The sequence below is a fragment of the Haemaphysalis longicornis genome, unplaced genomic scaffold, assembly GCF_048455015.1.
Source record: "Haemaphysalis longicornis isolate Haplotype H1 unplaced genomic scaffold, Haemaphysalis longicornis Haplotype H1 scaffold_14, whole genome shotgun sequence".
In the NCBI taxonomy this organism is placed as follows: Eukaryota; Metazoa; Arthropoda; class Arachnida; order Ixodida; family Ixodidae; genus Haemaphysalis; species Haemaphysalis longicornis.
This window is the reverse complement of record NW_027526245.1, coordinates 24,940,753-24,954,333: the sequence shown is the minus strand read 5'-3', so window position 1 is coordinate 24,954,333 and position 13,581 is coordinate 24,940,753. Positions and strand designations below refer to the sequence as shown.

Here is a 13,581-nt window from a genome sequence, read left to right as displayed (position 1 = left end):
AAGGCGCACTGCATCGGTCAGCTCGTACTTTATCGCGCGGGTATAGTTTTAAGTCTGCCGTTCGTGCTTTGCGCGCCCGCGTTTTCTTTTTATTCTGGACGTTCGGTAGGCTATTTAAGTACGACGCATTGCTTCGTTTTCCAAACGTTACAGGAAATAAGGAATCCGCGAGAGTTGCAGCCTTCACGTGCGCCATGAGTCGCGCGAGTAACGTACGTAGTAATTCAGTGTATCGGTCATTTACCGCTCGTCGCCTCCTGTTCGACCGTATCCTATTTTCCCAAGATCAAACTTTTCGAGCGGAATATTCTAAGCGGTAGTGTGCACCCAGTTTTGTTGTCCACGGCACAAGCAAAGGACGCTGAGCGGTCGCCGCGAGGCTCGCGCTCACGAGCGCTCCGCATCTACTCGCACTTTAAGGTTTTCGCAGTTTTTTTTTTTTTTTGTTCGCTAAAGCCTTCGCGTGTGCTGGGGACGCTCGGCGGTCGCCGCGAGGAACACGCTCACCAGCGCTCGGCAATTTATTGGTAATTTAATTATTCATTGGCAATATATTGGTAATTTAATTATTCATTGGCAATATATTGGTAATTTATTGGCAATGTTTAACGCGTTACACGCACACGTTACGCGCTACACATTGCGGCCAGCTACAACCGCTCCGCTGTTAAAAAATGCCAGGTATGCAATTTATTTTGCTTATTTGTTTGTTTATTTTTGTTTATTTTGCAGGTTTCCTCTGCATCCCGGAGGATCTTTAGCGTATAGCTATATCGCGAGTGCCCCCTTCCCCCATTTCAACCTCAGGACAGCCCGCAAGTTTCGAAGCGTTTGAGGAATTACCTCCAGAGAAACCCGCAGGATGTGAACCAACACGGATGTACTTTCGATGTTTGCGTTCTCAAAGCCTAAAAAAGAAAAAAGGAGAATAAACGCGACATCCTCCAACAGCTTCCCTGCCGGTGCCTCCCTGACTGCTTTTTCGATGCATAATGCGTATTTACGAAGTCGCCCGCAATAGTGGACAACGGAGAAAGGTCCACCGATCACTCGTCGCTCATTTTTCTGCGCTTAAATCTGAATATTGAAGAATCGCCAAGCCGAGAAAGCCCGTCACACGCTCCGTGCCAAGCAATCCCGCGACCGCCATCCCCCAACATGGCGTCGCGTGCTCGTTTCGTTTTTCTTCCGGTAGATGGCGGCACTTTTGCATAAGGTCTATACCGCCTGGCATTTCCACAATAATGCCCATTTCGCAAAAGTTCCGCCTAAATCGTTATAATGGCGTAAATCGACATAATTGGTCGAGCTACATATTGAAATACTACTAACTTCAGAAAAATATAAAATAATTCAGGAAAATGGCGAACGGTGTAACGCCTTGCATTTCCAAAATAATGCCGATTTCACAAAAGTTTCTAATAAAATCGTTGTAATAACGGAAATGGAGATAATTTATTTGACGAGATTTTGGAAAACCTAAAAATAAGAAAAATATAAAACAATTACGAATAGTGCCAAAACGTATGCCGCATGGCACTTCCACAACAATGCAGATTTTGCGAAAGTTTCACCTCTAATCGTTAAAATAGCGTAACGAAGTTTTGAAAAACTAAAATTTGTTTGAACGAAATTTTGAAAAACTAAAAAAAAGGAAAATATAAAATAATACTGGAAATAGCGAACCGTGTAACGCCTGGCATTTCCACAATAATTTAGCTTTCAAGAGTGCCAAATCCTTCAGCTTTAAGCCAAAGCTGTCAGCTTTCAAAAGTGCCAAATCTAATCATTGTAATAACGTAAATGAAGATAACTGGTGGGGTGAAATTTTGAAAATATAACAAGTCAGAAGAATGTTTAAAAAAGACGGAAAAATGTCAAAACGTATACCATATGCCCTTTCCACAATAATACAGATTTCGCGAAAGTTCCATTTGTAATCGTTATAATGGCGTTAATGGACATAACTGGTAGAACAGAATTTTGAAAAATAAAAAATAAGAAAAGTATGACATAATTCCGGAAAATGGCGAACCGAGTAATGCACTGCATTACCACAATAACGGAAATTTCAGGAAAGTTCCAAATTTTAATGCTTTAATAACGTAAATGGAGATAATTGGTAAGACGAAATTTTGAAAAACTAAACAAAAGAACTATATGAAAAATTATGTAAAATGTCAAAAGGTAAACCGCATGAAATTTCCACAATAATTCAGAGTTCGCGAAAATTCCACGTATAATCGTTATAACAGAGTAAATGGACATCATTGGTCAACCCAAATATTTAAATACTAAAAGGGTAAGAAAAATATAAAATAGTTAAGGAAAATGGCGAACGGTGTAACGCCCGGCATTTGCAAATAATGCATGTTTCGCGAAAGTCCCGAGTGTAATGACTGTAATTATTTAAATGGAGATGATTGGTGGGAAGAAATTCTGAAAAACTAAAAAGGCACAAAAACATAAAACAATTGCGGGAAATGTCGAAGCGTATACCGCATGGCATTTCCACAAAAATGTAGATTTCGCGAAAGTTTCAACTGTAATCGTTATAATAGCGAAAATGAACATCATTGGTCGAACGAAATTTTGGAAAACTAAAAAATAGGAAAACTGTAAAAAAAAATTACGGAAAATGGTGAACCGTGTACCGCCCTGCATTTCCACAATAACGCAAATTTCCCGAAAGTTTCAAATGTAATCGCTAGAATAACGTAAATAGAGATAATTGGTCTGATAAAATTAAAAAAACTAAAAATTACAAAAAAGATAGTGCCCTTCCACTCTGTGAAGAAGGATGGCCTGTAAGCTGCACACAGTCCGCAGAGTGCACGAAACAAAACGCATTTATCGTAATTTGCGATGTAGGATATTTCCTATCCCATTACCTGAATGACCCTCTGATGGATCCAAGCTTTGTTCTTCCAGATAAGCATGGAACTGCCTGTGTCCCTCCCGCGTCGAAAGAATATCACTGTTGGTATAAGGCCGGGATCAGACTGTTGCCGTAACTGTCGTAATGACTTTAATAAAGAATGACGTCATTTCCCGTCTCAGCCAACCGAACTGCGTGACATGGCATTTCTTACGTTCATAGATCATGATACGGGTTTTGCGTCGGTAATCTAAACATAGCCTAACACACAAACCAATCCGCTCTACCACTAAGGACTCCACACAGGTCCCACTGGGCCGCTTAACTCCGCGTTTAAATCTCGTACCAGCAAAACAGACATTCCATCCATCAGTACGGGCATGACACCTATAGCTGCGCGTGCACGCCTCCCCTCCTCTATTCTTCACTACAAACCTCCGCACACATAAACCGGCAATCGGTCATGTGGGCGGGCTTAGAAGTGACAGACGCCATTGAAAATATCCCCTGAAAGCCCTCTGAGGAAGTAATACTGGCTCTCGCCGGCGTTCCATGACGGCAATTTCCTGTTCATCCGGGAGTGATTCGCCGTTACTCGGCGAGCTGAACTTGAGACGGCAACCGGGGTGCCAGCAGCTTTCGGTTGTTTTTGCAACCATTCGCGCTTGTGTTCGGGCCAAGGCTTCGATTCTTGCTCTTCTTCCTCCAAACGAGCTTCATGCATCCGTTCCATAACGATTTAAAACGTGGAAGCCCTTGAGCTCTATTCTCACGTACAAACATGTGGCTGTCCATTTTCTTTCCCCCTCGCATGCATCTGACTCTTTGTGTAAGGTGTCTGTGGAACACATCAACCCACTCCCGAACCACTCGATTAAGGAGGACAGCCGACTAACCGCATTGAGCCGTGTAATTTCGACATTTATATCTCCCACCAGCACAACCGGCATTGCATCGGTAGCGGCATAAAACCTAGCTGTGCGTGCACGCCCTCCTTTTTCTACTCGCAAAACGTCAACGCATAAACCGGCAACCGGTGATGGTGCATATTTAGGCGTGAAAGACACCGGCGAAAATGTCTCTCGGAACGCCTTCCAAACTGAAAAAGAAATACGGGGTCAAGCCGCCGCTCCAATTGGAGACATTTCTCTTCTACCGGAAGGATTCGCAGCTACTTGGCGAAAGGAATTTGAGTGGAAATGGCGACGGCGGGTTTCGGTCGTTTTGGGGGGCAGCACTTTGGCAGCCGTTACTTGGGCTTCGCCGGAGCGGCGTCTGTTTATGCGCACGTAACCGAGTGAAAGAACGCAGCAGCGTCGAAAGAAAGAAAACGGAGAGGAGCGTCTAGCGAAGGGTGAAGTAGAGTACGACACGTGCGGCTACGGCGTCATCTGTCTCACTTCCTTTCCCTCACACGCTTCGTGTGTCACCACTAAGGAGAGTTCTCCCCTGACACTTTCCCCAGACGCTGTTCTATTCTCCGCTAATCCAAACCACCTGACGTTTGCGCGGGAGGTTCAAACACGATATGCCACATGCTCGCTGCTGCCTTGTGCCGGGATTACCCGAACCACGTGAAATTTGCGCGGGACGTTCAAACACGATTTGCAACGTGCTGGCTGGCGTGCAAGATGCTGTTCTTTCGCCTTGCGACACCGACTCAACCCCCCGGAGGTTGAAGCGCTTTTCCGTCCTTGCCTCCCTTCGCTGCGACATGGTACAAGGATCACGAAGATTCTGAGGTCGGAACTGAGGCGACAGGTGCGTTACCTACATGACTGCCTTCGGGTCTACTGTGCGTCGGTGGGTGCACGTGACGCAGATGGACTGCACCGCCAGTTCTCCTGTGACGCAGCCAGGGTGACAGAGTTTCTCTGGTCAAAGTGTTTGCCATCTCTCCGTGCCATGAAGAAAGGCCAAGAGAAAGTCGCCGCATGGCCTGGAAAGGTGACTTCTATTGGACAGGTAGACTTGCCTGCGTCTGTAGAAGGAATTCTATGCTGTGGGCCTAAGTTTTGTACTGAACCGGTAGAGACGCCCGTGGGAATGCTCACGATTGTAAGAAAAGTGGCCGACAGAGTTGATGCAGATAACAAAGAAAGGTGTATTGCAGAAGGCGTTGATTGCCTTAGTTCAAGAGAAGGAAGTCTACGTGTCCCTAACAGTGTAAAAAGGGCAACTGAATTTCTGCGCAGCAATAACCTTTCCCTATTACTGGCGGACAAGGAAGGCGGGTTCGCTTTCATGCCAAAGACGGTTTATGAATCAAAAGCCACGGAAGCAGTCGCTAAGAACTTTGTAAAATTCGATTCGGTAGCGTCAAAAGTGAAGAAGAAAGCCTTAGCGTTGTGTGAGCAGCTTAATCTCGAAGGCGTTCTAAAGTATGTTTCAGCTGCAAAAAAAGATAGCCTGTCTATTTTCTTTTCGGCTAGGACCCACAAGGAAACCATTCTCTTTAGAGCGATTGTGACTGAGAAAGGTTCGTGGCAAGGAGTCATTTCTAGGTTTTTGCAGAAACATCTCAGTAGTCTTAAAGTGAACGACCCGTATTTGGTCCGCAACTCGGAAGATATTTTCACATTTTTTCAGGAGAAAGAACGTGTGTTGAACCACTTGTCTGCCTTTTCTATCGATGTAGAGGATCTCTTTTATTCAATTCCTCAAGAGGAACTTCTGGTTGCAGTCAGAGATGCAATTGAAGAGTCTGGGCCAGTATCCTTCCAGAACAAGGCGGGTATAACTGTGGGTAACTTTTTAGAATTGCTGTCATTTTATCTTTCTGCCACTTTTGTCACTTTTAACAATGAATCTTTTATCCAGAAACAAGGCGTCTGCATCGGGTCGTGTATTGCACCGGTTTTAAGTAATTTGTTTTTAGCAAAGTGTGACAGGAGCATTGATACGCATATTGACACGGCTAAGATAGCAAAGATTTTTAGGTGTGTCGCTGATTACATGGTTGTTACTAGGTTGGTGAAGCCAGAGGAAGTAAACGTTTTAGTCAAGACCGTTAAGCAAACATTCCTAGAGTGTTCGGACGGCTTGAATTTCACCCATGAATTACCAAATGGTGGTTCCTTGCAGTTCCTCGATGTGTGTTTTAATTTCAGTGGAACACAAGTGTGTTGGGCGTATAGACCGCGGTCAAAAAAGGCAGTTTTGGATTATCGTTCAGCTCATTCGAAGATAGTGAAAAGGGGTATTGGCGTTAGCTGTCTTCGCGACGCCCTCGAGAAGTCTTGTCAGCACCTAGTCGCCGATAGTGTTCAGCACCAAGTTGCACGTTGGAAAGATGCCGGCTTCCCTCGGGAAGTAATAGCATCAGTGGTGGAAAGCCTATTGCGTGACGTCAAGTCAGGGGCACGACGTCAAGGGCGAGATGAACCTCGCAAAGCAAAGAGGCCTGTGGTCGTCCCCTACGTGCACAATTTCTCCCACCGCCTTAAAAAGGTTGCGGGGAAATGTGGTGCCGACGTTGTGTTCTCCGCCCCCGATAAACTAGCACGAATGTGCTCCGGTGTGAATGGCGAGAAAAAGGGCAACCTCTGTGCTAAAAGGCATGCGACGCAGTTTGTTGGTTGCAAACAAGGTGTTGTGTACGAAGTGCCGCTATCCTGTGGAAAATGCTATGTCGGGCAGACTGGTAGGTGCATTAACGACAGGCTCCGGAAGCACCGTACAGCTGTTCAAGTGCTCGCTGCGGGGGGCCATTTAGCTGACCATTGCCGCCACTGCCGGTGCGTTCAACAATGTGTTCCACTTTACGAGAAGACACAAATATTGCGTTGTTTTAAGGACCAAGCCAGCCGTGAATTGTTTGAAGAGTGGCGCATCATGAAATGCGGTGATAAGTGTGTAACGGCATCTATTAGTTTGTCAAAAAAAGAAATAGAGTATCTGAATGCGAACTTGCCACGTGTGTAACGGAATGCACCACTTGAACCTGTGATGATTTTTCTTTGTATTTTGAGCATGTTCACGCATGCGCGCTCCTGTATATATATTTCGATACATGTAGTAAAAATTCAGTTGATGTCTAGCGCTAGTCCTGTGTGGTCTCTACTGTTGTCCCGTCCTTACCGCGCTGCTTAACCATGTTTCACAGTTCGAACCAACTAGCCCACATTTACGCATTCACAATTTTCACCTGTAATCGTTATATTAGCGTAATTGCATATAACTGGTCGGGCAGCAATTGATAAAATGCAAAAAATTTGGCTTGAAAAAACTCACACTCATGACAGGCGGCTTAATAATGCTACGTATTACTGGATAATTCTGTGAAATTTTTCTCAATTCAGCAATTCCAAAATTCTTCTGAATTTCTGCAGTATTTCCTTGTTCTCATACTCCTCTGTCACTAGCTCCCTCGTGACGTGTTTTCGATATTCGCGGTAACCGATGGGGAACCGCGTGACCATCGCCGCGGGTCTGCTTTTCTTCAATGGTGCAACACAAGACGTTGCTCGCCCCTGCCTTTTGAGTGGGGATCAAGTTTTTCCAAATATAGCGCAATCTACCAAGGGATGTTCTGGTCGAACAGTAAGATTATAGGGCCGTTATAGGCTAGCTTACGTATAAAACCGGAATAGCTGGTACAGATTCGTCTTCGCAGCGCACAAATAACGGGACAAAGGGAAGGACATCACTCGAGAAGCGCTGTACAACGCTAAGTACTGACGAAACCTGTGTGCGTCGACAGGGTGTGCAGAAAGAACTCGCCTCGGCAAAGCCAAATTTCTTGTGGATGCTCTCTGGCTCTCAAGCTAATGCAAATATTTTGGGCGAAAAATCATGCTAAAATTTTCCTGTAGGAGGACTCTTGCATAAGGCCGAGTTTTTAATCTACTTATTATTTTCCGTTAGTTAACAGTGAAGTTGTAAACGTTACGGAACCCCCGTATTCTTTCAACACATGGCCGTCTACGGAGAGCGTACGGTTACAGAAACCGGCTGTAACCCTTGTTTTATAAAAACTACCTCCCCAAAATTATATCACATTTGCTGCAGAAACGACTGGTTTTTCTTAGTTCATAGTGACAATTAAATATTAAGACTACTTCTAGCGTTTTGCTGAGTGTCCTTAATGTTGTATACAATTACGTAGTCCACGGTGTGGTTGTAAATATTGCGTAATTGCCGTCGCCTGTCAATGCATAGGCTTCATTAGGAGGAAAATGGGCAGCCCCATGTTCGACCGCAAGAATGAAACTCTGGTCCACTCAAGTGTTACTCAGCCAATTATACACGAAGTACGCTCAAAGATCAAGACAAGGTGTTTGTTCTGTGCACTACTTGGACTGCGCGCAGCTCCGCTGGTTGTCCTTTTCACAAAAAGGGAGGGCACTGACTTTACGCGCTCGCCTTGTCGTCGCAGCTCGCTGTAACGCTCGATGTCAAGCTGGTCAAGCGACTGCCCGAATCAGGCGGCGCAGCGAGATGACGGACCCAAGCAGAGCCCAGCGTACCCGTCGTAGGCCGTCCCGCAGAAGCTTCGAAAAACAAGCGGTTTCAATAGTCATAGCCGTTCGAAACTCGTGAACCGCTGGCGCTTGTCATACATCCCCCCGTTGTTTAGGAAATAAAACTGCTGGGACATTTGAGGCAAAATATAAATAATTAGCCCGCAGCGCCCGCGTTCATCTAGTGCGGAACGCTCATAAGGTCAGTTTTTTACGATAGTAAGCGAAAAAAAGTGGCAGTGCAACGCCGGTACATACGGGAGGGAACGCAAGCACGAAAGAACAGTACTCCCGCTGGCGCTGTTTCACGCAGAGGGTGCACGAGCACTCTGGTGGCGGGAAATTTGAGTTACATTCGGCGGTAGTTCTGAGCGGATAACGGCGTTAAGCCCATTATGACGAATATCTGATCTGCACTTACGACAGCTTTCACGTTGAGTGGAACGTTTTAACTGTTTTACCGATTTTTAACTAAGCTCAAGTGTTTTTTTTTTTCCTCCATTTACAACCGGTGTACATTTTCGTCATCAGAAAAGCGGCCGCCGCTGCCACAATCCAAGACCACATTCATTGAAGAGATTTAAAAGTACTTCTACATTCAAGCGGAGAGTTGGGCGAGTTGGTTACGAACTAATAAACTGAACACAGGACGAAGAAGGAAAAGACGAAACACACGCTAAAACGTGACAAGACTGGGCGCTGACAGCGCCCAGTCTTGCCACGTTCTTTGTCCCGTTTTAGCGCTGTTTTTCCATATTCAGTCATGTACCAACAAGCCCGCACCAACACCCTTTTTCAGTACACGCTAGAATTCAACTTGGTTTATGTCAAAGGGAACAAAAAAACACATGATTCGAACAAAACAAACAAACACATTATTCCGTAGAAGAGGAACCTTTATTGAATGGAAGTTTGGAAAAAAGGGTGAATAGGAGGTAGACCCCGAGGGCGGAAGCCGAAGTTTATACCATTACCATCAGCTGACGGTTATCTTGAGGTGACAGGCTGGTCAGGGCAGCCTCGTATGTGTCGACCTAAGCTTAATATGCAATGTTTGAGTCGTTTATTCCTCAAGATATCCTTCAATATGACCCGGTCGCGTAAAGAGATTGGGTGTTTCCCCGTACTTAGCACAGCTTAAGGTTTATGTCCCACGTTTCCTAGTTAAGATCCTCGCCGATGTAGACTTCTGGATATATGTGTTGGCTTGTATCCCGCGCACAGTGTGCGATTTTTCAGCATTGAGGTCCCTGTGTGGCACTTGGAATGGTGGTGTTCCTAGTCACAGGATGAGGAGACGTTCTCGATATTTTAGGCGCAAAGCGGGGGGGGGGGGGGGGGGGGCGGGGGGTGAAGTGTGGGATAGACGTGGTCAAAAGGAAGCACTGTATACCTGTTAGCGTGGATTTTCGTCGGTTACGTCATTCCCTTCCGGACAGGCCTTTTGTGCGGGGATGTGAACTGTCATCAATGTGGATTTAGGGATCCTCCTCAAGCTTTTGCTGGCAGCCAGAGACTACTGGCCTATGAGCGTGTGTAACGATGTTTACGCATATATTTGATGGCCCCGATAGGTGGATGGCTAAGAGGATTCCAAGAGGATTTCAGGCTAATGACGACACAGCGATTGCCACGCTAGTCCACTATGACATGTGTTGCCTTTCGAACGACCCGGAGTCCGCGTAGACTGTTTTCATAGTTTCGGAGCTTTTCTTAACCTAATTCCATCCTAGCTCCTTGTATAGGTTTCGGTTATGTTTTTCGGTAGTGGGAGGGCTTTTATGGAGAGCTCCATTGCCATCATGGCGTCCAAACGTTGTCTCTGTGGAGGTGCGGCATATATTTCACTCTATGGCCAGTCCCAATATTTTTCCCCCGGAGCCTCATTTTGTACTAGGGGAGCAGAAGTATCATTTTCCTCCGATATATTCGAGGTTGTTATAAGACACAATAATGTACCTGGGCGGTGATCTTGTAAATTGAGATGTATGGCTGCCCTGTATGCTGTGGCAATAACGGTGCTTTTTCGACGGTCTTACTACAGTGCGCGTAAGCTTCTGGTACTGCAGGCTGACCGATCTCCGGGTCATGATAAGTTCCTACGAAAGTTTCGTCGTTTCCTCTTTGATTTCTTCTCTTATCGTATATCGGCATTGTACAGTGTGGCCGTATTGTTCAAATATTCTCGGTATTTCGGCAATTTGTGTCCGACTCTGCTGCTTCTCGGTAAGGTCATGCGATTATTTTTACGTGACTGTTTTCTGAGATTCCATGCTGACCTATTTTGAGGTTTGATAAATTGATCGCGTGAAGTCATTTCCCGTACAGAGTTTGCGGTGGTGACTTGTCCACAAAAAAATCGGAAAACCATTTCACAACTCGTGTAATTATAAGCAACATAAAATGAAAGCTTGTAATTAGAACTCAAAAGGAACCATAAAATTGGTCGAATTAAGGCGTAGTTTCAATTAGCTAGCTGGCGGGCGCCAGAATGAATGGACATCGCGCCACATGTGTGGGTAGAACATGAAGAAGCTACCTCTGGACTCATTATCGCGAATTAAGCGCTACTAGACGTTTGTTACGCATGCCACGTGATGGCAGGTCCACGCCAGCGACCGCGCCACAAAGACGACCTGCAGCGACATGTGCCGGTACACTGGCGTCGGCGCCGCGGCGCACGCTGCGGAAGCGAAATAACATCAAATAAAATGTCGCAGCGTCGCGCGCGCGCTACGCTGTTGGTTTTTTGTTTTGTTGCTTTGCATCTCTAGTAAATTTGGTTTGGTTTTGGTTTGCAACACATTCTAACCACTCTGGACCAATATACTCGGCGAGGAGCGATGGAAACCAGGGGATCAAAGTTCGAAATAACCGTTTTGGACATCGACGCATTCGAATTATCGAAATTCTTCCCCCATTGAAGTATACAGGGCTGTGGCGGGACGGGGACGTTAGTTCGAATTAACCGTAAATTCAAGTTAACCGAGTTCGAATTAACGGGTTTTTACTGTACTCGCTTTTATTTCTTTATTGGGACACATTTTATTTCGTTTGTGGTTTTAATGCAGGTTTTCCTGGGTTTTAGAAAACATGGCGTTAATCTTTTTCATTCTTGTGACACAATATTAGCTAGCGCAGGCATTAATATCTTTTGGAGAGGCGCTTTGGTGGTGGCCTAAGTTGCGGGCACTGCTCGCGACCGTGTAAGCCGAGCATACGACTACCCATGGCGCGTAGACGAACTTCACTGCGCAGGCGCCGCGCCTGCTTTAATCGAGTGTATTTTCGTTCGTCTCTGCCGTGGTGTCATTGTCCTGTTTTTTACAATCTAGTTGCCGCTGCTCTATGCTCCTGATTCGGGCGAGCCCTAGTATCTGTCTGCCTCAATCGCAGTTTCCTGTTAGCATCGATGACGTACTTCTGTGGACGCTTGATGAGCACTGCTGATAGCGGACGGCTACCAGGCATGAAAAAACCGCGAAATGAGCCTACTAATGCTATCGCGTTAATAAGACGCTCTGCCAAACGATGTATCAGTATATGCCCTGAATAGTGCTGCATGACCATGAATATGCTTATCTGAATGACACCCTTGCATAGCCACGTAGAGTAATAGATGACGCTCGGCAGACGGACGAATGATTGTGCTTTCGTTTCTGTTTATTTGTTGCACCAGTTTACCGGCACGTGGGAGATTGATGTATGTATATTTCCAGTGTTTTCTTCAGAATAAAACAGATCTGAGTGCAGCGCTGTCCTGTCTACTTCTCGTTCCTTTTTGTGCTGTGTTTTTTTTTTTCGCGCTGATTTTCAATCATAATACAACTGAGCTGAACTGGACCGAGTGACGTGCGCGGGTAAGTGTCGGTGAATCTATTCTTCGGCGTTCATCCTTCGAGAACCATCAGATCTTAAACCATCGGGATGGTCGTGAAGATTGCTCACATCTCCGCTCGCTACTTTCAAGTCTTACGCGTTGGTGCGAGCTTCCTCCGTTTTCTACTTCTTCCCTCGTTTCGTTTTCTATGTTGAAGAGGGCACTTTCGGCACGCATCTTCTTCGTTAATTAAGATTTATTCGCATTTATTATTAGCCCCACGGCCGTGTATTCTGATTGTAGTTCTCGGGCACTTTTTGCAGGTGTTCTGATGTCTCACTCCGCAAGGCTACGTCGTCTGCCAACCACAAATAACCAAGTTTTCTCCGTTTATCCGCAATTCTGGGTTTTCGCAGTCAAGATTTCTGAATGCCCCCTCTAGACGTGCTGTGAACAGGTTTCGCGGGATGGTATCTCCCTGTGTTACTCCCCTTCAGATCGGAAATTCATCCCTTTACTTGTGAGATGTTATCCTGCCCGTACATCCCTTATAATGTCGTCTAGAAGGCTCATGCACGTCCCTTCTATTCCCTTATTTTTAATGTTTCTAGCTCGGTTGCGATGCTCGGCGAGTCGAGCGCTTTCTCATAGTCCATAGATGCCATGTAAAGGGGTTTAGTGTATTCTGCGGATTTTTGCCTCGCTTGGTTCACATCATGGATGTGATCTATGGTTGAGTGCCCTTTTCTAAACCCGTCCTGCTCTCTGGGTTGTTGGGAATCCAGGCTGTCACCTATGCGGCTAACTATAACTTTGAAAATCAGCTTGTAAACAACTGAGAGTAGTCCTATGGGACTTTTATTCTTAAGGTCCTTGGTAACTCCATTTTTATGCATTAGAATAAAATTGGCGTTTTTTCCAGGCTATAGGCACGTTATTAATCTTCAAGCATAGAAAAAATAGTGCATCAAGTTTTTCCAGTATCATGTTTCCTCCACCCTTCAAAATATCCACGGTTACGCCATCGTCAACTGCTGCGCTTCTCCTTTTCGTGCTCTTGAGAGCCTCTTCAGTTCTCAGTGGGGCACCGCAGGTTAAGCTTTTACGCTCAGTCGTTTCCCCTTGTCTAACGTCGCTGGCATAGGGACGGGTGTACAATCGTTCCTCTACCTTTATTATCTCGTCCGTGTTGTGCGCAAGGCTACCATGCTCATCTCTGAGTGGCTAGCTTCCTCTTAGATGCTTTGAAGCCTCCTCTTATTTGCAACGTTTCCTCCATCACTGCCATGCTCTATGCACGAATGTCGTTTGCTTTACTAGTAATCAATTTCGACAGTTGTGCGAACTCAACTTGATCTACCGTACTTGACACTTCAATGTTCTACGGTTTCGCAACTTCGTTTTCTTAGTGTTTCGTTTTG

The 13,581-nt window shown here is 45.6% G+C and overlaps 1 protein-coding gene across 1 annotated transcript in view; it reads left to right on the top strand.

Moving 5' to 3' along the window:
* The window catches only part of LOC144165202 (cell adhesion molecule 4-like), a 61,660-nt gene that overhangs the window by 3,660 nt on the left and 44,419 nt on the right, over positions 1–13,581 (top strand). The window lies entirely within an intron of this gene.